Below are 24939 nucleotides of genomic sequence, written 5' to 3' on the forward strand. Positions count from 1 at the left end.
GGTAAACTCTGGATAACATGGTTAATGTTGAATTTCACCTCGTGGGCACGTCGCACAACAGTCAGTGAGCGGGCAATTGGAGATTGAGAGTGGCAGCATCTGTGCTGGACTTCCTGAAATGCGCACAGATGCGGCGCACCTTCGTGAGCAAATCAGACAGATTGGGGTATGTCTTGAGGAACTGCTGAACTATGAGATTTAACACATGGGCCAGGCATGGCACATGTGTCAGTCTGCCAAGTTGCAGAGCCGTCACCAGGTTATGGCCATTGTCACACAGAACCATGCCTGGCTTCAGGTTCAGTGGTTCCAGCCACAGATAGGTCTGCGCCGTGATGCCCTGTAATAGCTCTTGGGCGGTGTGCCTTTTATCGCCTAGGCTCAGCAGTTTGAGCACCGCCTGCTGTCGCTTAGCGACCGCACTGCTGCTGTGCCTAGAGCTACCGACTGATGGCGCCATGCCCACGAATGGTAATTCGGAGGAGGTGGAGGAGGGGTGGAAGGAGGAGGAGGCATAGTAGGCCTGAGAGACTATGACCGAGATATGCCCCGCAATCCTCGGCGTCGGCAGTATATGCATGGCCCCAGGATCAGACTCGGTGCCAGCCTCCACCAAGTTAACCCAATTTGCCTTCAGCGATATATAGTGGCCCTGCCCGGCAGCACTCGTACATGTGTCCGCGGTTAGGTGGACCTTGTCACAAACGGCGTAGGTCATGTCATGGATGATGTTGTCTGACATGTGCTGGTGCAGGGCTGGGATGGCACATCGGGAAAAGTAGTGGCGGCTGGGGACCGAATACCGAGGGGCGGCCGCCGCCATGAGGTTGCGAAAGGCCTCGGTCTCTACTAGCCTATAGGGCAGCATCTCCAGGCTAAACAGTTTGGAGATGTGGACGTTAAGGGCTTGGGTGTGTTGGTGGGTGGAACTGTATTTCCTCTTGCGCTCCAGCGTCTGGGGTATTGACACATTGGAGACATTGGTAGACGCTGTGGAGGATCGTTGAGGCGAAGGTGTGGTTTTCACGTGGGAGGTGTTTGTGCCGGGGTCCTGGGCAGGGGGCTGACTAGCAGAGGCAGCAACTGACACAGGGGAAGGATCAGTGGTGTGCCCGGCCGGAGGTGACCGACCTTGGTTCCATTGAGTGGGGTGTTTAGCATTCATATGCCTGCGCATACTGGTGGTGGTTAAGCTAGTAGTGGTGGAACCCCTGCTGATCCTGGTGTGGCACAGGTTGCACACCACAGTCTGTGGGTCATCCGCTGTTTCTTTAAAGAACCTCCAGACTTCTGAAAATCTAGCCCTCGCCACGGGAGTTCACTGCGTGAAACATTTGGCGCTGATGCACCAGCTATGGCCCTGCGTCCCCGTCTGGGCCCACCACTGCCTCTTCCAACCTGTTCTCGTATAGGACTCGCCTCTGTCTCACAAGCACTGTCTTCACCCGACCTATCAACCCAGCTTGGGTCTGTCACCTCATCATCCTCTGATCCCTCCTTCTGCTCCCCCTTTAGACTTCCTGCTCTGACAACAACTTCACCACTGTCTGACAACCGTGTCTCCTCATCATCCGACACCTCTTTACAAACTTCTTCCACTATGTCAACAATGTCATCATGACCCACAGACTGCGTCCGTTGGAAAACCTGGGCATCGGGAAAGAGCTCAGCAGCAACCTGACAAGTGGTTTGTGAATCGGGGAAGGGTCCAGAAAACAGTTCCTCAGAGTATGCCGGCTCAAATGCCAAATTTGCTGGGGGGATGAAGGTTGAGGTGGAGGAGCTGGAGGAGTGCTCACTTGGGTAACATGGGTGGACTACTTGGAAGACTGACAGGTGGACAAATTAGTTGAAACATTGTCCACAATCCACGACATCATCTCTTTGCACTGTTCTGGCCTCAACAGTGCTCTACCACGAGTCCCAGTAACTAAAGACATGAAGCTAGGGAGTGTAGCTCTGCGGCGTTCCCCTGCTCCCTCATCAGCAGGTGGTGTCTCACCTGCCCAGGACCATGGCCTCTGACCCCTGCAGTAATTGGATGCCCACGCCCTCGTCCTCTACCCCTAGCCCTCGGGTTCAACATTTTCAAAATTAAAGTCTATTTTATAGACAAAACAGAAATATAAACTGTAATTTTTATTTATTTATTTATTTTTTTTACACAACAAAACATGCAGAAGAAATCAGACAGCAACCACAGAAGATGATTATATGGCTAGTTTCAAACCTACACTGACAGCACACAAAAGGATTTTGTGCTGTGAGTCTGTCACTTTAACTTTTGAAAAACGCTAATGTAGCCCTAACAAGGGCTGTTGGGTTCTTGGAATATCACTCCTGCCTAACAGTAAGGTTCTTTTAGAATCACTCCTGCCTAACAGTAATCTACTATAACACCCTAACACTATCCCTGACCAGCAGCAGCTCTCTACCTAAAGGAATCCAGAAAGATAATGATCCGAGCAGCGTGGGTAGGGGCTTGTATATTCCAGGGTGACCTGATCAGGCCAGCCAACTACTGCTATCGACATGTAAGTGTACCACTTGATGCTGGCTGTACTGCAGAGTCTCCTGGCTTGTGATTGGCTCTGTTTCTGGCCGCCAAAAATCTAAATGCCGCAAGATGCCATTTTCTTGAGCGGGTGCGGACGAGTATGCTCGCTCATCTCTAGTTATTATTTGTTTATTTTCCATAATAATTTAAAATACATATATCTCGAATATATTGTTAGCACGTTTACCTTCTATGCTAACCCATCATTACCCTTCCTTTGAATTGAAAGGAATGAAACATAAAGAGCATGTCCAACACCTGTATAAAAACACAGGGGCTGATACATTACGACTGGCACGTTGTGAGCCAGTAGAGATAAGTAGGTTAGTCAAAATTTGAGATTAACCAGTTTTTGATGTGGTCAGTGCTTAGGCGTGGGTCCAATGAGGTCTACTTGATACTTATCCGTTCTCTGTTGTTTGAGACACGGGGATTGGATTTGGATCAAGCAGACCTTATCGGACCAACATCCACTCACAGACCACATTAAAAACCGGTAATGAGTCCTGGTTTTTATAATTTCCTATTCCTGGTATAACATATTTCTCTATCATACTTTTGCGGAGTATTGTCTCCAGCTGGTTTTATAGCATTTACATGTGTGATAATTCATATTTTTAAACAAATTAAGTAAAAGTTATGATGGTGTCGGTTTGCTCCTGGGTGTCCCAGTTAACAGTTCCTGGGAAGTGTGTGGTGTTTTGTCCAGATAGATGAGTTTTAACACAGCTTGCTGCCATTTCTCCATGCCTTTGCTAAAAGTGGTGCTGTGGTGCTCTGGTGACTGGATGAGTAAGCAGGAGAGGAAGCAGAGCAGGAGGGGGAAGGAAACTGGAGGCAAGGAGTGATTTTTACACACTCCTGGATAGGATGTGAGCCAAAGCGCTGCCTGCCTCAGGATCAGCCGCCACTATATTATCCCAGTGGGCATTTGAGGAAATGTTATATCCCTGCCCATGTTTACTGGTCTACGTTTCAGTTGCTCCTATTCAGAACCTAGTCAGGACCTGAGCTTGTCCATAGCACCTTCTTGCACCAGAAAAACTTGTAACAGGCGGTGACACATCCTCTCTGACTGTTTCAGCAATCAATCAAGCAGCTTCACCCTTGCTCCCAAACACCGACCCAGATACCGAATAGCGTGACGCATGTTCTGGTCCGTTGGTGCTGAACCTGTGAAGTTAGCAATGTGCTAGTCTTAATCATTGGCACATGAAGCACTCGAGATGTCAGAATTACTAAGACTTTTTGATCTCTTAGTGAGTTAGACACAGCACCTATTTGCCGGAAGTTAACTATGCCTGATCTGCCATAGAACCTGCACCAGATTTATTGTCCAGTTTATAGTAAATTTGGTTGGCCACAACATCCCCACTCTGTCGTGCCTTGTTCGGCAACCTGCTATGCCCACTTTGTAAAGTAAATGGAGCATGTTAGGTAAAATGTCATATAGTCACAAATTCTGTAGCATGCCTCAGGAATTGTAAATTTTCCATGCCAGTTGCTATTTTCTTACCATTTAAGGCTTTTTTTAAAGTGGTCATCAGAACTTTCTCTAATCTATGCTATTAAAATGGGCTAGGGTCACATTAAACAGGAGCGTACTACTTCTGATTACATTGTCAGACTGGACCGCAATCAGAAATAGTGGGTTACTCTGCAATATTGTGACAACTACCTGCTGGTTTGAAAGAGGTAAAAGTTAGAATGAGATTAAATGAAACTTCTATGGTAGACAATGAAACATTCACAATACCTCAATTCAAACTACTTCCAATGCCTCTTACTGATATTTTATCTAGCTATAGAGCATGAGATAGCCTTGATAGTTTTGTTATTTATAAGCTATTCTTCTCCCCTACAAAAATATTTTATTTCAATTGTTAAGATAAGCAATTATGCTTCTCTCGAGGCTGCGGAACAAAAATAAAACAAAAACAAATTTGTACATATTCATAAAACTTCTCTGCACATAAAATGCGTGGCCAAGGGCAAAATTATGTAGAGTTGGAGATTAGAACAAATGATTTTTTTAGGCTGCATGCTAAAACCAAACTAAATGGATCAGGAAAAAAAATATTTTAGAAGTAATAATTCAAGACATTTTGTTTTTTACTTCTTCAGGGCATTGTCTGAACTGGGTGGAAATGTTATCTACTGTCCGTGGTCCTGTAATATAAAATGTATGGCACAGCCCATGGAATGCAAAAAAAATATAATTCTTATGAGAGTATTTCACATGGTTAAGAAGGAAATGAGGTTCTAACCCTCGGGAAACAGAATAATTTGATACATCGCAGTCACTCAGCAGGGCCCATAATAGAACCATTTGCAAAAGGAATGATCATTTACACAGGATCATAAAGCATTTTGGCTGGGTGTGAAACACATAGGCCGCAGCTTCATTTGTTTTGAGGGCTGACATTAACATAAGTGTTAGTGAAGATGTCATTAATGCTATTGATTTACTTTATTCTACAGCATTACAATAGTCCTACTTCAGACATGATCATCACACCCCGCCTATGGATCTGTAATATACACCCTTGTATCAGTAATACATCAGTATGTGATGAGTATTTCATTAGCATTTCACTCACAATAGATCAATTTATTTGCCTAAAATAGAGACTTTTTTGTCTAATAGAAATATTGCTAAATATAAAAACTGATTAAACACTGATGGAATATGAACCACATACTGATTCACTTATTTTTCAAGCTCCCCCCTTGTCTATTTATGGAAGCAAAAACTGACAAAACTTTCTGTGTCTTTCAAATATGTATGTAAAAAATTGACATGTGAATTGCTCAACAGATCAGTATGGGCACTGTATTACAAAAACACGGTTGTCATAGGGTTTGTTAGTACTGCCCGCAAGTGACCCTTTAACAACAAACTAGTCAATTAGAGCTGTAAGCTAGGATTTCCTGGATTAGATCATGGGGTTCCAGGGTGTCAACCAGGGTATGACAAGGAGTGAGATTCCTTTAGCAAATATATATATACACATATATATATATATATATATATATATATATATATATATATATATATATATGTATATATATATATTTCATTGATACGGCCAGGCCTTGTGTTGTCCCACAAAGAGGCAAACAGTAACCAAATTAGCATTACCCTGGTTCCCTTTCCCACCAAGAATGCTGAGATATTATAGACACCTGACATAGTAATATCAACCAACACCCTGGTTATGCTTGTGTACTGCTACTTTATTGTATCTGGCTAGTGATAAAAAATAGGGACACCCAATTTAGGCAAAAATGTCCTTCATTTCTTTGTAAAGATTCAAATATACCACGTGTATTCAGTGCTTCCAAACTATTCACGCCCCATTTTTAGGAGAGAGGAGAAAGGCCGAATTAAGGTGTGAATAATTAATAAACCAGAGAACAGGGCATGTGGCATAGACAGGAGTCGCAGAGTCTCATTTATATAATTTACAATACATTTTTCTCAAAAACTAAGCTATTTGAAGCAAAAAGAAGAATGAATCCTGATTCAGGAGGCACAAGCCAGCAAGTAAGTGTGATTGGTGTATAAGCACTGCATCCATGTGGTGGATAAGAATATGAAATGATGATGATTTGTCAGTCCACTTTATACCACCTAACCAGGTAATAATTTAGGGCAGACCACCCTGATTCTCCAGAGACAAAGCATACTTATTGGATGTCTCAGGCCCAAATACAGCAAAATAATGATAATAGTGATGATAACAGCAATGGTGATAGCTTTGGCTTGCAGATATAGATGAATGTACTATGATATGCAGATTTTATACCTCCATTCATCTATTTTTATCATTCATACAGCCTTCTCTTCTTACACCATTTTCTTCACATTGACTAGAATGTGGAAGATGTCTTATTGGTAAAAACAGAGATAACTCACTATCCCATAGCTGTTATTGGCTCATTAGTGACAACTGTACAAATATTCTCCTTGTGGAGGGACAAATATAACATAATCCTCATGTTTAGAGCAAAGTCATTTCATTATTCAAAGGGAAACAAACCTGGAGGAAACCATATACTAGCCACCTAGATGGGGGTCACTTCCCCTGCATGATAAAACAATACAACTGCCACCTCATCCCCTCCAAGAGACGTTGTCTTTTTCTGTTCCCACATGCAAGGTGTCATAAATAATTTCTTTGCAAACAGAACAGAACATCCTTCTAGTTCAGATGAAGGCATACAGAAATTAAAATAATACAAAACATATGCTTACATGTGGTAGATTTCCTTTAAGCAGCACCCAACCTCCCATAGTCAGGAATTTTGCAGCCTAATACTTCAATCTTGCAGCCACTCCTTTTCATGATCAGATGTTCAGTTACTAGAAGATATCAGTTCTTCAATCAATCAAAAAAAAAAAGAAAACAAGAGATGTGTCACCAGGCTCCTTGTAAAAATAGTGCAGGGCCTCCTTTAGCTACAAGGAAACCCTGCACTTGAATAGTTACCTTTTCACTTAATTTTGCACGACTTGCAGAATTCCAGCACATTAATGAACTACGGGCACTGCCAGAATCATATTAAGATTTGCAGTTACATTTTTATGCTCAAAGTTTAGAATTGAAATCTAACTTTACTTCTTCTTGTGTGCTGCTATGACTTTGAGACTTTGCGATCCTCTGTATTTGACATGTCACTGTCTGGTGAAATCTCTGTTCCTTTAGAAACAAGAAACATTCTTATTTGCATTTCATATGCTTCTTTACAGTCCATGGTATAGAAAAAGTTTTACTTTTGTATTATTTTAATTTGTTACTACGTTAATTCTTTCAATTTGATAACAGAATGAAAAAAACTTATTATGAAATAAAAAAAGTTATATTTGCAAGATAAAACAATTTTTTCTTAGGCATTTACTAGGTCTCAGAAAAGAGCACAGTAACTACATGTTCTTTGTAGTGTTTATTTATCTTTGACAAGAGTAAAGTGAACATTCAACATTCGCTAAAAATTCAACATTTGAGAAAATACAAAAATTGGGCTTTGCATTTTGAAAAGTACTTTGTTAATAATAACAAAATGTTCATGTTTTATGGAAACACATTGTTCCATTGTTGGTATTATTCAAGATGGCTCGTTTTTTTTAGCCATGAACGCAATGTGTATATTTTGTACTGCTTTTTGTTTGATTGTAAACGTTGATGATAAGAACATATAATATTATCTCAGATGAGCAATCTAATTATGGGCACAGTAGATGCAAATGGCACTTATGTTTTTATACCAGTAATTCTTTACATATCTTACTCTTTAAAATGTTGAATAAAAGGTGTTATATGTGAAGGCAAAAATGGGCGAAGTAGCCACATCACACATTGCTTTTATTGACTTTAATTATGAGTTAGAGCCAGAGCTGTATTGTATCCTATCCAAGCTGGTAGACCTAGAAGATAGGTTGTGCCACAATATTGTCAAATTCTTGGGCTTACCAGAGATAGTGACTTATTAGAATTGAGGTGCTTGATTCTCCCAAACTATCATCCACAGGACCTGGAAATACCCCAAGTAAGGAGCAGTGAATAGCTTTCTTTGGGAATTTTAACAACATAGATTTTCCCACTATGGTTTAAGAATAGGCAGACTAAAAAAACCTATTTGTGTGAAAGTTGGTGATCCCACCCCATGTTTGTGATTAGAGCTAGTTGTCAGCTTGGAGTGTTAATGCTGATAAATCTATAAATAAAGAAATATCTTGATATAGTGATAGTAGAGTGATAGTTTTGCAAACTCCTTACATTATATTTTCTTTCACTAAGGAATTAATTCTCATCAGGATGTTATGTGGTACAGACTTTGCGTTATCCAGATGTTTAGGTTTGGGAAGCCAATCTTCCCTATAGACTTGTTGGTCCTGCGGAGAGCAGTTTGTGAAAATAGAGCATGTCAAGCCCTTTAGGTACTTAGTAAGGTTGCTTTGGGCACCTTAGAATTTGAAATAAACTTTCAACAGCTCAAAATTTCTTTCACTGACTGTAAGTGGCAATAAGGGCATTGTAGCATATGGCAAATTCACCAATTTTAGACCCCACTTGCTGCTCCCTCTAACAAACATGAATTTCAGCTGAGAAAGATGCAGCCCATTTGGAGTCTCCAGCATCCAGCCCCAAACCCTCAGCATGAGGCATTCATGTATAGTTGTCCCCTATTCCCAGGTGCTGTTTGGTTGGGTTCTGGAAAGGAGAGAGGGGAGGCTGCTTGGGGGTTGTTAGCAGAGAATGGGAGTCAGTGGTTACATTCTGGATTAGAGTAGCAGTTTGCTCCATCAAGGGACTCATGAGACCCTTGTCTTTGGAGACACCAGTGCTCAGGTGCATAGAAGCCACCTTATCTCAGAACCCTCTACACTTGCGGTGCTATGCTGCTGGAGACTTAGGCGATGGCGTCTGGCTTCATCTTGAGAGTGCTCCGTTACTGGAGAAAAATAAATCTTTGTGTGGCTGGAGACCATTTCTCTGCTTCTTTGTCATCTCTACTAGATGAGGGTTGACTGAAGAGCTGGGTTTTATTATTGTAAAGTCATTGTTGACAGAATTCTGCTGAGGAGAACGTTCACTGCATGCAGTCTGGCAGCCTAGCCTCAGCCCCTTAGTATGTGCCTTTTATATTGACATTTATAAGGAGCAATGTGGCTCTTTTAGATGTCCTTATTATAATGTTATCTATAATAAGCATTTCCTAATTAATACTTCAGCCTATTGTTACCCATAATAATTTAACCAGTTGTAATTAATTCTTAAATGTTTAATTGAGTCTAAAAATATGAGATTATTACTAATTACCTTCCAAGAAAAAATTATACCACATTATAATGTATGAATAGATCTTGCACATATTAAATAAATTTGCCAGAAAGATGATATCAGTCAGATTTTGACAATTGAAGGATTAGCTCTTTGAGCTCTTAGGATGCATTAAAAGGGTAATTGTCTAAAGTCTGATTAACCCTGTGAGCTCTCCAGATAGGTTTGTTTGCATAACTGCAAGTATTCCTTTTGAAATAGGAATATACAGGGCCTTGCAAAAGTATTCAGCTCCCTTGAACTTTTCCAACTTTTGTCACATTCAAGGCTTAAAATATAAAGATATAAAATTGTAATTATTGGTAAAGAATCAACAACAAGTGGGACACAATTATGAAGTGGAACTAAATTTATTGAATATTTGTAAAAAAAAAATTGTAAAAAAATAAGAAACTGAAAAGTCGGGCAAGCAATATTATTAGTCCCCTTTACTTTCAGTGCTGCAAACTCACTCCAGAAGTTCAGTGAGGATCTCTGAATGATCCAATGTTGTCCTAAATGACCGATGATGATAAATATAATCCACCTGTGTGCAATCAAGTCTCCGTATAAATACACCTGTTCCGTGATAGTCTCAGGGTTTTGCATCATGAAGACCAAGGAAAACACCAGGCAGGTCCCTGATACTGTTGTGCAGAGTTTAAAGTCAGATTTGGATACAAAATTATTTCACAAACTTTTAACATTCCAAGCGATCATATAGAAATGGAAGGAGTATCAGACCACTGCAAATCTACCAAGACGAGGTGCAGCCAAAAGGCAGATGATCACTCTAGAGGATCTACTGAGATCTAAAGCTGAGGTGGGAGAGTCTGTCCATAGGACAAATAGGACAAATACAACAGTATTGTTTAATGTTTGCCACTATCAACCTAGGAGACACACCAAACATGTGGAAGAAGGTGCTCTTGTGCTCTTGAGCTTTTTGGCCACAGTGCCAAACTATTTGTTTTGTGTAAAAGCAACACTGTTCATTACCCTGAACACACCATCCCCACTATCACACATGGTGGTGGCAGCATCATGGTTTGGGCCTGCTTTTCTTCCGCAGGGACAGGTAAGATGGTTAAAATTAGTGGGAAGATGGATGGAGCCAAATACAGGACCATTTTGGAAGAAAACCTGTTGGAGTTTGCAAAAGACCTGAGAGTGAGACAGAGATGTATCTTCCAACAAGACAATGGTCCCAAAATCTAGCAAAATCTAGAATGGAAGGTTCACAAATAAGCATATCCAGGTGTTACAATGGCCAAGTCAAAATCCAGACATTAATCCAATTGAGAATCTGTGGAAAGAGGTGAAAACTGCTGTTCACAAATTCTCTCCATCCAACCTCACTGAACTTGAGCTATCTTCCAAGGAAGAATGTGCAAGAATTTCAATCTCCTGAAAAACTTGTAGAGACAAGCGATGTGCAGGTGTAATTGCAGCAAAAGGTGGTGCTAAAAAGTATTGACTTAAGGGGGCAGAATAATATTGCATGCATCAATTTTCAGTTTATTTTATACAAAAGTTGAGTTCAGTTTACAAATAACATCCAACTGATGAAATGTATGTATGTGGTAGATTAATAAAATAAATGTCCTGATGAGAATATCCCTTTAGCACTAAATTCCTGTGGTATCTTTATTGAAGGCTTTAATGCCAGGCCTATTTCAATAAATTAAAATTTCACCTGTATTGTAATTTTGTATTAAATCAATTTTCTATGAAACATCAGTAATGCCCCCCACTGTTATCTTGAAGACCTAACCCCGAATAGCCAATAAATAACTAATCAGTGTAGGTAATAAGGGTAGTTTCAATACCATAGAGTCTCTACTATCAAATACTTGGGCTTGAGGTGAAGCAAAAAACTCTTACAAAAAGGAGATTGGCCCCAATTAAAGGATACAAAGGTTTGTAATTGCTGCACTTTAAAGTTGTTTCTGGGTGCTTTCCTTCTTAGGTTAGCTCATTAATATCAAATCTGCAGAGGTCCTTCACCCAGTAACCCATATTAATCCACTTTTGGAAGGGACTGCAGAGTTATTACAGGCATTATTGATTATCCTTAACCAATGTAGCACTATATATTGTATATTGAATGTGTTTGTTATTGCAACTCAGCTCAGCAAGTAGGAGATTTCCTTGTGCAGAGTCTGCCAATTAAGGCTGACTTACAGGTTTGTGTGGAGACTCATAGCCATTGATGTTACACTAGAGCATTCTGGGATATATGCAAATATATTTTCCAGGGAGGGAAAAGAAAACAATGGCTCTTTTTGCTACCTTGAAAGGCAGCCCCCTTGATACCAAGCAGAACTTACAGGAAGCCTAATGACATGATATTTCCTTTTCCGACACCGGAAAACATATTTGCATATTGCAACTCAGCCTCATTTCCTTGGGCAGGATTGAACAGGAAAAAAGGTCAAATTAACAATTTAAGTGATGCCACAAAATTGCCGAACAAGATGAACCTGGGATGTGATAGTGGTCAAACCCACAAATCAACAAACTAGGCTAATGCAATTATCCAATGTCCTGGAGTATCCCTTTAAATAATTATGGAATACTGAAACTTAATGAGCCTGTCCAAACTGCCAAATTTGGGTCTGTGCTGAATTTGGCGGATTTCAACTCCCCTGAAGCTGAACAAATGCTGCCGCTCATGCTTTGGGTTCGAGTTCATTCATTCATCAACCAGATTGCAGCCCCTTAGCAAGCACAGACATGTTCTCTGTGGGCATGGCTGTGATTGGCCTCTTGGGACAAGCAACTCTACTGTATTTCTCAACTTTGGGTCTTTTGCCCAGACAGATGAGTTTTAGCGCGGTCTGCTGCTGTTTCCCCATGGCGGTGCGGAAACTGGTGGTGCTATGCAAACACTAACTGGTTGAGTAGACAGGAGAAGAGGAAACAGAGGAAGCAACTGGATGCAAATAGTGATGTCTGGCTAACCTTGGTAATGGAAGTATATTCACCAAGGACCCAGCCACCACAGCATCTACCCAATGGGCAATTAAATAGATCCCTGACCATTCTTACTTGTCCACATATCAGTGGTGATGTGCACCTTGTGGTTCATGGCACTGCACACCTTTCTTTGTCCACAATCAGTTGGCATAGGGTGGGGATGGGTTGCTCAAAAAAGTAGTGGTGGCTGGGAGTGACGTACTATGGGACAGTAACCACCATAAGCTGAAATAAAATAAATAAATAGTTCCCTGGGATGGTGTGGAACAGGCTTGGTGATGGTTGTGGGAGGTCACATCCTTCCTTTGCAGGATGTCTTGTCACTCGGAACTTGGTGGTAGAGGTTTAGACAACCAAAGCAGCAGTCAGAGCCTTAGTTGTTTCGTGTTTTTTTTTGGTGTGTAATCCACTGCAGCTCACGTTTTGTTTTCCGTTAGCCTGGTGGTGCAGGTGACGCTAAGCTAAGTGTGCAAATGACGTTATATCTTCTAACACTGAGCCTTCACCGCTGCCTTATATGTCAATCTCCACTTTGCAAATAGCTGCAGCAGTTGGCGTTTGGGTTTCATCTTCATCATGCTAGATGTCCTTCAATGGTTTGCTCTCCACATCCATATCCTACGTCTGCAATTGGGGCAGGGAAATTTGTATGATTCACAGAATGCCAGTTAGGAGAGTTATCACATAGCATTAATAACTGCTAAATTACCTATGGCTGAGAGGGCCTTGATGTTTTTAATGGGAGTGAGGTGGGGGGCTGTGCATCATAAGAAGTTGAGCAGGTTGAAGATAATCCAATGGAACTTGCGGCAGTCCTTGCAATGTAAATGACCAATGCTTTACCTCGTCTGACTTCTCCATTCTGAGAGTACACACATAGTACTTCACACTTCCAAGAAAAGGACAATTATTTAAAATTCCTAGCTGCCCCATTATGTCATTCTAGCTGCCTCCTTTTCCACGAAAAGGGCTAATCAGGTCCAATCATCACTACCCATGCCATCTTCTAGCACAATGACAATAACAGCTTTTTATTTATGTATTTTTTAATGTTTTATTATTATAAACTTTCCCTAACCCATTTTAGGCTCCCACCATTTTTCAGGCCTCTATCCCTTAATATCTCATTTTACAGCCATTTTTGGGTGCTAAAATTTATATCCCCATTCATTTCAATAGGGTTTGTGTTCGGGTACAACTTTGTGCTTAAGTCCTGGTCCCAAGCCAAATTTTTTGCCGTTATTCATGCCTCATCAAACCGGAATTTTGTCAAAGCCTCTCATCCCTATTAACTAGTCAATATTGTGTCAATTACAACAGATATTGATCATGTTGTATGACTATATAGCTGCTGCATACTTTAATTTTTCAAATCCATCATCTACCTTCTATATATCATATTGTACAGTAACAAAGTTCAAACACCTACTGAGACTGTAGTCTAACTATTTGTCCTCACATAATTGGATTTAAAATGTGTTCCTGACCAGCACACAGATAAATCATGGCCAATTTCAGTTGACGTGTGTCAACCTTTCAACAACATCTTATTATAGTTAATATCAGTCATCAATCTTGATACAGTTTCAGGACATTTAACATTTGCATTTTGAAAACAGAATGTAATAATGAATTCTGAATCTTGAGACTTTCAGCAATTTTATATTGTAGAGATCATTGTTGTGTTCATGAGTTAAAGATGTCTTTCTACAAATAACACTTACTCCAGAACTATAGGATAAATGATAAGTAAATAACCATTGAATTCCTCAATCAATAGGATTCCAAAGGCCTCTAAGAGTGCCTTGTGAAATCTTCAGTGGTACACATGGTTTGTACAATTTTATTTACTTTTTGAAACCTCTGTGGATACACTGCTATCTTTTCTGTAAAATTGAATTGAATGGAGTATGCCTGAGTATGGGCATTGCTGCTCCATTTACAAAAATACATGGAAATCTTTATTCTCATAACCCCCAGTAATCAGGCAATGATCACCCATTCAATGAAAGAGAGTAAGTGTTTCAGTGGGAGAATCCATTTAATGCAATTGTTTAAAACTGGAGGTAACATTGGTTATTGTTGTAAAATAAATGTGGGAATAACCAAAAAAAAGATTTCCTTGTTTTACTATACATTTTAAAGTAGATAGGTGAACACAACATCTATTTCTCCCACTGTTTAGTGATGTTATACAGTAACTAAATCTTTAAAGCTATTTTTTTAGCTCAGAAATGAATAGAACACATGATAATCATAAACTTAATAATATACTTCTATACTTCATTAAGTAAAACAGCTTCTGCTGCTTTGACTCTTTCACCTGCAGTGAGCAGTGTATATGAAAGTGTTGGGAGCTCCAACCACCTCAAAGAGATAAGAAGACTAATGATTAACTCTTTCCATATCTAGAGAATGTTTCCAGTAATAATTCAGTTCTCTGAGGAGATCCAGAGACTGTCTGTAAACAGTTAAATCATTAGGAACATTAACAGGTTATTATCTCATCAGCTCTCTGTGATTTATGGAGACACAGAACTGATTTACACAAACTACTTAAATAAGGAAGAAAAGCAGGGGAAAAAGAAGGACACATGGTACAAAATTCTTTAGTAAAGTACATTACACAGTTCACTGTTATCTTCTGCATTTTAACATTTTGTTAAAGGTTTTGTAAAGATTTAAATATGCATAACATATGTTATCGCTATAATGCTGAGAAAATATTTCTTTGTATCTTCATTTCAGCTTTAGGAATAGCCTATTTATGTTCAAGCACCTAATGCGCCTGCAAAACAAACTTGTGTTATAAAAGTGTTTTGTTTATGTTCAAATTTGCCAAATTTGCCAAATTTGGGTGTTTTTTCTATGTTTTAAATTATTTTTGCAAGTTTATTTACCTTTCTGGAGGGACCCCCTCAATTGCCACAAAAGTCCTCTGTATTTCTGGTCTTGTTGGCCTAGTAGTCCCGATGTTGTGTTTATTGTGTATGAGACTACTCAGTCTATCCCTGCTCTTAGCAGATATGCCTAAATGCCATGTGACCACTGAAGCCAAGGATTAGCTCAGAACTGACCAGCAGCACCCCTCAGACTTGCAGAGCTGAGAGACACACTGCCTTGCATGAATAACACACGCCCTTGGGACTTGGTGCTCCTTCTGGTGTGGTACTAGGTAAGCTTACAATGTTCACTTTCTGGGGATAGGAGCTATGCATTTTTAGCTAAAAACTGCTTCAGTTTTTTTCCCCCGGGTCAAAAAGAGCCTGAGACCTAACTTTTTCCTGCATTCTGTACCAATGCCGGAGAAAATAATATAAATAAAAATAATTAATAAGATTAATAATCAATTTTAAAAACTTTATGGGTATTAATAAATGTTTTTTTATAAAGCTACCATTAGTTCACACTTTTGTTGTGGTTTCTTGTCATATCAGCAGTCAGTATGCTCAGACAGACCTGTAAAATACAGATATCACCAAAATCCATTGAACCTCATCAAAGCATAATCTGATGTTAAAGGTTTCGGTAGGGTGTCTTGTCACTTTAAATTGAAGAAAAGTGTTGCATGTTCTATTTTATCTTTCAATTATGACAGAACTTGAGACTGAGATTCTAAGCAGTATTTTGTTATTGGTTTTATATTATTTACCCGCTTTTACAATAACTTTCCTTCAGTAAAAAAGGCTTCCTTTACTGACAATATAATACACAAAGAGGGGTTCACTATGCCAAGAACCTGTTTTTCAGTTTCCAGATCATCTTCCAAAGAAAACTGATATCACAGAACAGTAAAATAAACAATTGTTTAAATAATTACATAATTTTTTAAGCTTTTTCAAAGGAAAAAAAAATCCATGTTTAATTATGTTTAATTATAAACTTCAACTCTGAGTGATATGTGCTAATATTTCTCACTTAACAATAAGTTACAGCACTTGTCACAATATAGCTGGGTCAATAGAACAGAATTCTTTCTCTGAAAATGAAACAAAAAAAAATTTCCAACATGTCTGCAAGAACAATAAAAAAAGATTTCTTTGTTAAATTGCTTTGTAAAATAAAGCAGAAATGATCAGTGAATGTCATTCATTGCCGCCTGTTCCCGAAGCACTGAACTAACAATTAAATAGATATCAAAGCCATATTATTCCAGCTACTGAGTATTAATTAAATGTCAATGGACTGAAACAATATTAGGTATCAATCATACATTACTGCTTCCATTATTAAATTGCACTAGACTCAGGGAAAAAAAAAGATTTATTATTACACTTATGTCTGTCTTAAAGGTAAATTGGGGTGCAATTGACAATGATCACATTGGCGTTGATGTTCAGCTTCAGTTGAACATTGCTTTGAAAACATCACACCTTGTTTTTTTAGCCTCATCAGTGAAAAAAAAATGGATAGACTTCTACTGCCTTCCAGGATCCGCATATGTTAAAAAAATAAGACATGTTTCCAAATTTTTTTCATGAACAAATGATCAGTGACAATACAAGTCAACGTGAAAACACCCATAGAAATGAGTGGCTTTGTGAGGCATTCGTTGAAATCACTGAACCACAGAGGCAAAAACAACGCCAATGTGAAAGAGCCCTAAGTAAGAAAAATCTGATTCTGATCATTACTAAAGGGAATTTACCATCTTTTGTTTTTATTTTTCACATTACTGTTTTAAGAAAAGAAATTAAGATTGGGAAGATAACACAGGATCACTTCTGTAACAAAGGTGATGGAAATCACTCCACTATTTCCCCATTCTCCTCTCCCTGAATAGCACTTTATCTACTTATGTCTTGCACATGTTATTCACATTTCATAAAGCATGCTCACAACTTTCTCTCATGGACATAGTGTAGGACATGTTGTATTGAATTGGACAACAGAACAGGATAAGTGAATGCTCATGAAAAATTCCTGTAGAAACTGACCTTATAAACTACTAACAGTATGGTGTCAAGCAGATTACCACCTTGCAAAACAGGTTTATTTCATGGTCTAACCTTGTGGCATCTTCCAGAAAATCAACTTCTATAAAGTCATGAAGGTGAAGAGATTAGCACTGAAGTCAAGCCCTCCATGCCTTCTGAATACCCCTCTACTGTTATCCTGCATCAGACTGCAAGAGTGCCGATTATTTATGTTCCTGGACACATGGCTGTCAATTACAGAGAAGGAGAATAGCAGAGAAGGAACACAACAGCGCTCACAGGGTAATAAAGTTGGGTTTAGAGTATCTAGTGTGAAAATTGCTCACCTGATTGGGTTGTGCTTAAACGTAAGGCACAACTCTCGTTTGGCATATGGGATAATGGTCGAGGTGCAGCCGATTTCTTTGAAATCTCCAAACATGAGATGCTAAATCGGTTGGAGTTAGGAAATAGGTTCAGGAAAGTCAAGGACAGAGAAGGGTGAGAGGGTGTGCTTCCCAATATGGAATATTGTACATATTATCAGATGTTTGTTAACGTCATACAGGAGCGATATACATTGATGGTAATATTTGTTAATATACATCAGTTGACAAAGGATCACATAATGTATAATAGGTTAATGAAGAGTTCAAAAATTATTTTCTCCTCCTGTTTCCTTCACAATGAACACTCCAAAGGCTCACAGTGCTCTGTCATAGAAGTCAATGGGGGTCATTTACTAAGGGCCCGAATCGCGTTTTTCTGTCGCGTTACCCAAATATTACCGTTTTGTGCCGATTTTCCCTGAATTGCCCCGGGTTTTTGGCGCACTCGATCGGATTGTGCCGCATCGGCGCTGGCATGCAAATCGAGGGGTGTGGCCGTAAGAAAACCTGACGGATTCGGAAAAACCGCCGGATTTAAAAAAAAAAAGTGTCGCTTGAAGCGCACTTACCTGCACCCAGCAATGGATCGTGAACTCCAGTGAACTACAACGGACTTCAGCGCAGCAGCGACATGTGGTGGACATCGGGTGCACTACCTTAGTGAATCGCCAGAAGACCCAAATCCTCCACAGAGAACGCGCCGCTGGATCGCGACAGGACCGGATAAGTAAATGTGCCCTATTATGTATTAAGACTTGTATTAATATTGAACATTTTATGTTAAAGAACTTAACTTTTAAACTACCAGCAAACTCAGGTAGGGTATGATATATCCTTTCTAGAATTCCCTTTATTATGGGAAATTAGCTCCCATTTACCTATAAAGAGATCTCAAAATTCATGTAAAATGAGTAAAAAAGAGACATATTAGCCATGTTTGGTTCTATAGTATATAGTATTGGTGTCATACTGGAGATTAGAATCCCATCTTCCACATCACATCCGCCTTGTCAATTCCGTGAGCTACAAAACCTGAGATACATACAGTTTCTATCAAGGTTGGAAATGCTGCAGATAAAAAAAAAATGGATTCTGTTGTGCAAAGAACCATAGGACCTATTATTATCGTGTTTCTATGTTTCTATGTGCTGTAGAACCAAGAATAGGTAAATGGGTGAGATTCCATATAAAGAGGGAACTCTACAAAAGGACATTTCATAGCATACCTGAGGGGGCCAGTAGTGTAATGGGGGAAAACTGGTGACAGGTTCAACAAAGGAATAATATAGTAAAAAAATAATATAATATCATATGTTACATTATTTTTATTCTGTAATTGGATAGGATTGTAATATATCTATTTAAAACAAAATTATAAACAACAGGAGCACAATCGGTTGGAAAAAAAAAACAGAAATAGGGTGATGTCCTTAATCCTTACACAACTAAAGTACAGAATTTAAAACTGTGGACTGTCTATCTATCTTTTTACCCCATAGAATCTGCCCCATAGAATCTATTTTACTAATGCAATGTATACTGAGATATGAAGTGGAGAATATTCTGTTATATGTTTGGTTTATATTTCTGAAGTAGTCTTCTTATCTGTTGAGCTGCTCTGATCCAAGAACAGTAGTTGTAAATGATGTAGGTTTAGAAGAGAGCGTTGCAGGCACACTTTGTATTATGTGATTGGGTCATTGTTCAGGGTCACTGTGATTTACCATCAAGTGGTGTGATTCTGTGTCTTTAATGTTATATCAAAAGTTTTACTATTTTATTAAACTCTTCTAAATGTACTAAGATTTCTGAGCACCCTGTGTACACAGCATAATCCAAACCCTTTACCCATGCCCACCGTCCTCATTTCCATTCCAATAGAAAGTAAGAAAAAAAGAGGTAAAAACCCCTTCTATTTAATGCATTGCAAAGTGGATAAATTATTGTTTGTGGAGTGGATTTATAATTCAAAAGCTTTATTAATCATTTAGTATTAACAGATACATAAAGACAATGTGCAGATCATAGGATAATACAATAACATCGTCCTATCAAACGGTGGATCACAAGAGAATATATTACTCAAAGCAGACATGGACAAAGATTACTATACAGATGCTAATATCTCTTATATGCAGAGTATCTCAGAATGCAGAGACAGGTGTAATCCAACAAACCTTGGAGAAAAGGAAGGTGATGAGAGGGGAGGGGGAATAGGAGACAGGTCCGGGAAGATAGACAATGTTGCCCTATCGAAATCGACATCGCCAATCTGCCTCACCCTGATTTAGAGTGTAATAATGCACACAACCGATTAAATCTCTAAGTTTGTTGGGGTCTGAGGATCTTGCCCTGAGAACTCTATGGACTCTATAAATTTCGATCAGTGGTGAGCGGTCCAGAGTCATATTGAAAATACTGGTTACTGTTGGAAGCAAGTCAGAGGCCTGTATCACCTCAGGAAGGCCCCAGATTCTAACATTATTCCAGCGGCTTCTATTTTCAAGATTGTCCATCTGGTTCACCAGGAGACCACATGTTACATTGGTTTGGGCTCTGGCTGATTGGCAGACTGTTCGACTCGGTGTGCAGGAGCACTCAGCTTATGCGACCTTCCAGCAGTGTGCTCTAGCCTCGTCCAATTGTAGACTATTGTTTAATTCGATTTGTTTTGCGAGCTTTCATTGGGCATAAAAATTAGATTTTATTCTACGAATCAGTACAATGATAGCATAACAATCTATATAGTTTTTTTATATCCTGTTTTAAAATTGCTATTTTTATTATATTTTGTTACACCAGATATTACTATGCAGTATTCATAGAAAGGTGCAGTAACACTCTTAACTTTTCTGTGCCACTGTAATAGTGCCATTTAGGCATGAACACTAAGATAGAAATAGAAAGGACAGACAAGAAAAGTGAGCCCAACCAGCTGACCCTACTTACTTGCCTATCTTCTCATAGATGGTAGTTGACAACTGGATGACTTTCCCTTCCTACCTACTGGAGGGCAGAATGCAAACTAAGTACAAACGCATAGTCAGCAGCGCATCTTCTGTTGTTAACTTAGAGGAGAAATATCAATTGGGCCATGATTAAAACGAAATAAATTTACAAGTCAGGCTATTCTTCTTTATGCCGGAACATCTCTCCATTAGGCTTAAAATACCTGTATTGCGCTAAAAAACAACTTTTAAAAATATGCTAATCACACAGACAGACTGTCGGTCTTTTGACTCCTATTTATGCATGACTCCTGTGTGCTATCATTTCCACTCACTCCCTCCTACCCCCCTGCCCAAGAGTTAGTGACAGCCCTTGTACATGTGTGATCATAAACCCTATAAAGCTACTGCCTCAACTGGCTCACATGCACAAAACTTTCCGAGTGCCTGGTCACGGGAGAGAGTGGGTGGAAAATATAGCATAAATAGGAGTTGAAGGAGCACCGGACAGCCTGTGTGACAAACACAATAGCTCTAAAGTCCAATAAGTATATTATTAAAAGTCATTTTTTAACACAATGCACACGTTTTAAGAATAAGCATAAAGAAGAAAACCCCAACGTATAAGTGTATTTTGTTTAAAACATGGCTACCCAAGTGGTAGTTTTTCTTTCAAGTGATGTCCAGCATGAAAACTGATGTGCTGAATACCACTGAAAACTAAGGACTCCTTTTTGACATCAGTTTATTATATGATGCAGAAAGAGTCTTACAGTGGTAAATGAGAAAGGGTGTTTTTAAAAGAAAATGGATGTAAAACATGACTTATAGGGGCACATTTACTGTACTAAGGGCCGTGCACCGGATTTCTGTGGGACTTTGCACATTCTTTTAGGTGCCAACTGCTTGAACAGGTATTTAAGAAGTGTCTTCGCCACATTTGCATCACATGCAACCATTTTGTGGCTCGGCTGCACTATGCTTCATGCGGCACAAATTCCTGCCCTGCAGGGGGGGTGTTCTGGTGCCCTGCTGGACCGTGTGCCAGATTTAACATGCAAAGTCTGACAGAAGTGTGTAGCATGTTCTATGTAAAAGGTGCACCAAAAAAAAGTGGTGCACTTTGTCGGGGCAAAGCAATGGGCTCCAGATTCACTATACACAGGCAAACTGCACATTGTACAGACTGCACTGTTGGTTAGACTTTGGACCACATTTATCAAAAACAGTGCAGAATTGTGGTCCACGGTCTGACGAAGCACTAACACATCCCTTTAGGTGTACATTTTTTCTGTTTTGTTGGACCCAGTGCACCCGGGACACAAAACTGGTACAAACACTTTAATAAATTTGGGCCACTCTGTCCTGGGCCATTTTAATACATCGGGTGCATAGATTTTTACTTCAGTCGATAGATCTGGTCTTGATGCTCTTACATTTTTTCATATTTATATGAATCTGTAACTTAATTCAACAAGGTCTACTGCTTAATAGAAAAGTGTGAACATTTTCTACAATAAATTGGATTCCATTGGATGGTGCATTATATAGACATTTTAGTATCCTTATCTTCATCTGTTTGATAAGCTATGATAGATGCGGGCAAATCCCCACGGCAGGCTGCAACACATAAGATTACATAGATTGGAATTTACAAGGTTTACATGAGACGGATAACAGAGAAAGACGAAAACCAGTAAATAACCTTTACATCTCTTGTTGGACTCCGAATTGGTCAAAATAACATTGTATTCAATTAACCCCTTAAAGGAAATCAACCATCAAAATTAGGCATGGATAAACCAGGGGCACTTACTCATAGACCCAGGCACTGTGCCTGTAATAATGACCTTTTAAAATGAAGGTAATGAATCAGTGGGGCTGTGGTGGGTGTTTCCGGAGTCCCTTAGAGCTGCAGTGTCACATGCTGCTACAATGAGCAGAACATGTGTCACCCAACCCCCTTCCTGTGAAATCTAGCATCAGCAGGAAAACCTGCTCTGCACAGTGTAACATCCAGTGAAAGGACATCACTTAGGGGATGGAAACACCCAACAGAGCCCCTAAGGTCCACACACATTATTTAAAATTGTTTTTACAAGAAAGGAGGCCATGGATAACAAATATAATAGGATTGAGAGAAAGTGCCCCTGGTTTATCATGATGGATTTTGATGGTAGATTTTCTCTAAGGACACAGCTAGAGATGAGCGCACATACTCGTCCGAGCTTGATGCTCGTTCGAGCATTAGCGTACTCGAAACTGCTCGTTGCTCGGACGAATACTTCGCCCGCTCGAGAAAATGGCATCTCCCGCCGTTTTGCTTTTTGGCGGCCAGAAACAGAGCCAATCACAAGCCAAGAGACTCTGCACTCCACCCAGCATGACGTGGTACCCTTACACGTCGATAGCAGTGGTTGGCTGGCCAGATCAGGTGACCCTGGAATAGACTAGCCCCTGTCTGCGCTGCTCGGATCATTCTCTGTCTGGATGCCGCTAGGGAGAGAGCTGCTGCTGGTCAGGGGAAGCATTAGGGTGTTCTATTAGAATAGTGTTAGGCAGGAGTGATTCTACAAGAACCCAACAGCCCTTCTTAGGGCTACAATAACGTTATACTTTTTTTTTTTTTATTTGCTTGTGGCTGGGCTTGCTGGCACTAGTAGTGCAGCTAGTACCATATTGTGAGGAATTTGCAGGGGGACTTGCTACCGTTGGGTTTAGCTCTTAGTGACACACATATCCACCTCAAACACCAAAGTGGGACAATTTATTAGGGGTTTGAGTAGAATTAGGCAGTCTGCTGTTTTTTTTTTTTTAGCTGTATTTCATTTTATAGCTCAAACTCATCTTGCAAAGCAGTGTGCTCTCATTGTAGGCTACAAAATAGCCATAGGAGAACCCCAACGGCTTACTTAGGCCTACAATAGCGTTATATTTTCCTTTTTTTTGTTTGCTTGTGGCTGCGCTTGCTGGCACTAGTAGTGCAGCTAGTACAATACTGTGAGGAATTTGCTGGGAGACCTGCGACCGTTGTGTTTAGCTCTTAGTGACACGCATATCCACCTCAAACACCGAAGTGGGACAATTTATTAGGGGTTTGAGTAGAATTAGGCAGAGTCTGCTGATTTTTTTTTTTTTTTACCTTTATTTCATTTTATAGCTCAAACTCATCTTGCAAAGCACAAAATCCAGTTGTGTGCTGTCAGTGTAGGTTAGAAACTAGCCACTGCAATAGGATAGCATCGTTTTGTTAAAAAAAATAAAAAAATTAAAAAAAATAAACACAAATTTTTTTTTTTCAAGTTTACACTTTAATTTGGAAAATGTTTAACCCGAGGGCTAGGGGTAGAGGACGAGGGCGTGGACGTGGGCGTCCAACTACTGCAGGGGTCAGAGGCCGTGGTCCTGGGCGGGGTGAGACACCACCTGCTGATGGGGGAGCAGGGGAACGCCGCAGAGGTACACTCCCTAGGTTCATCATGTCTCAAGTTACTGGGACTCGTGGTAGAGCACTGTTGAGGCCAGAACAGTGCGAACAGGTGATGTCGTGGATTGTCGACAATGCTTCTAGCCATTTGTCTACCAGTCAGTCTTCCACGCAGTCCACCCATGTCACCGAAATCGGCACTCCTCCAGCTCCTGCACCTCAGCCTCCTTCCCCCCAGTCTGCCCCCTCCCACCAAAATTTGGCATTTGAACCGGCATACTCTGAGGAACTGTTTTCTGGACCCTTCCCACAGTCACAAACCACTTGTCCTGCTGCTGCTGAGCTATTTTCCGATGCCCAGGTTTTCCACCAGTCGCAGTCTGTGGGTGATGATGACATTATTCACGTAGTGGAAGAAGTGTGTAAAGAGGTGTCGGACGATGAGGAGACACGGTTGTCAGACAGTGGTGAAGTTGTTGTCAGGGCAGGAAGTCCGAGGGGGGAGCAGACTGAGGGATCGGAGGATGATGAGGTGACAGACCCAAGCTGGGTTGATAGGCCGGGTGAACACAGTGCTTCTGAGACGGAGGCGAGTCCTATAGCAGAACAGGTTGGAAGAGGCAGTGGTGGGTCCAGACGGAGAGGCAGGGCCAGAGCTTGTGCATTAGCACCAAATGTTGCCCGTAGTCAAGCTCCCGTGGCGAGGGCTAGATTTTCAGAAGTCTGGTTCTTTAAAGAAACACCGGATGACCGACGGACTGTGGTGTGCATCCTTTGCCAAACCAGGATCAGCAGGGGTTCCACCACTTCTAGCTTAACTACCACCAGTATGCGCAGGCATCTGAATGCTAAACACCCCACTCAATGGCACCAAGCCCGTTCACCTCTGGCCGGGCACA

The sequence above is a fragment of the Engystomops pustulosus genome, chromosome 6 (genome assembly GCF_040894005.1).
Source record: "Engystomops pustulosus chromosome 6, aEngPut4.maternal, whole genome shotgun sequence".
Classification (NCBI taxonomy): domain Eukaryota; kingdom Metazoa; phylum Chordata; class Amphibia; order Anura; family Leptodactylidae; genus Engystomops; species Engystomops pustulosus.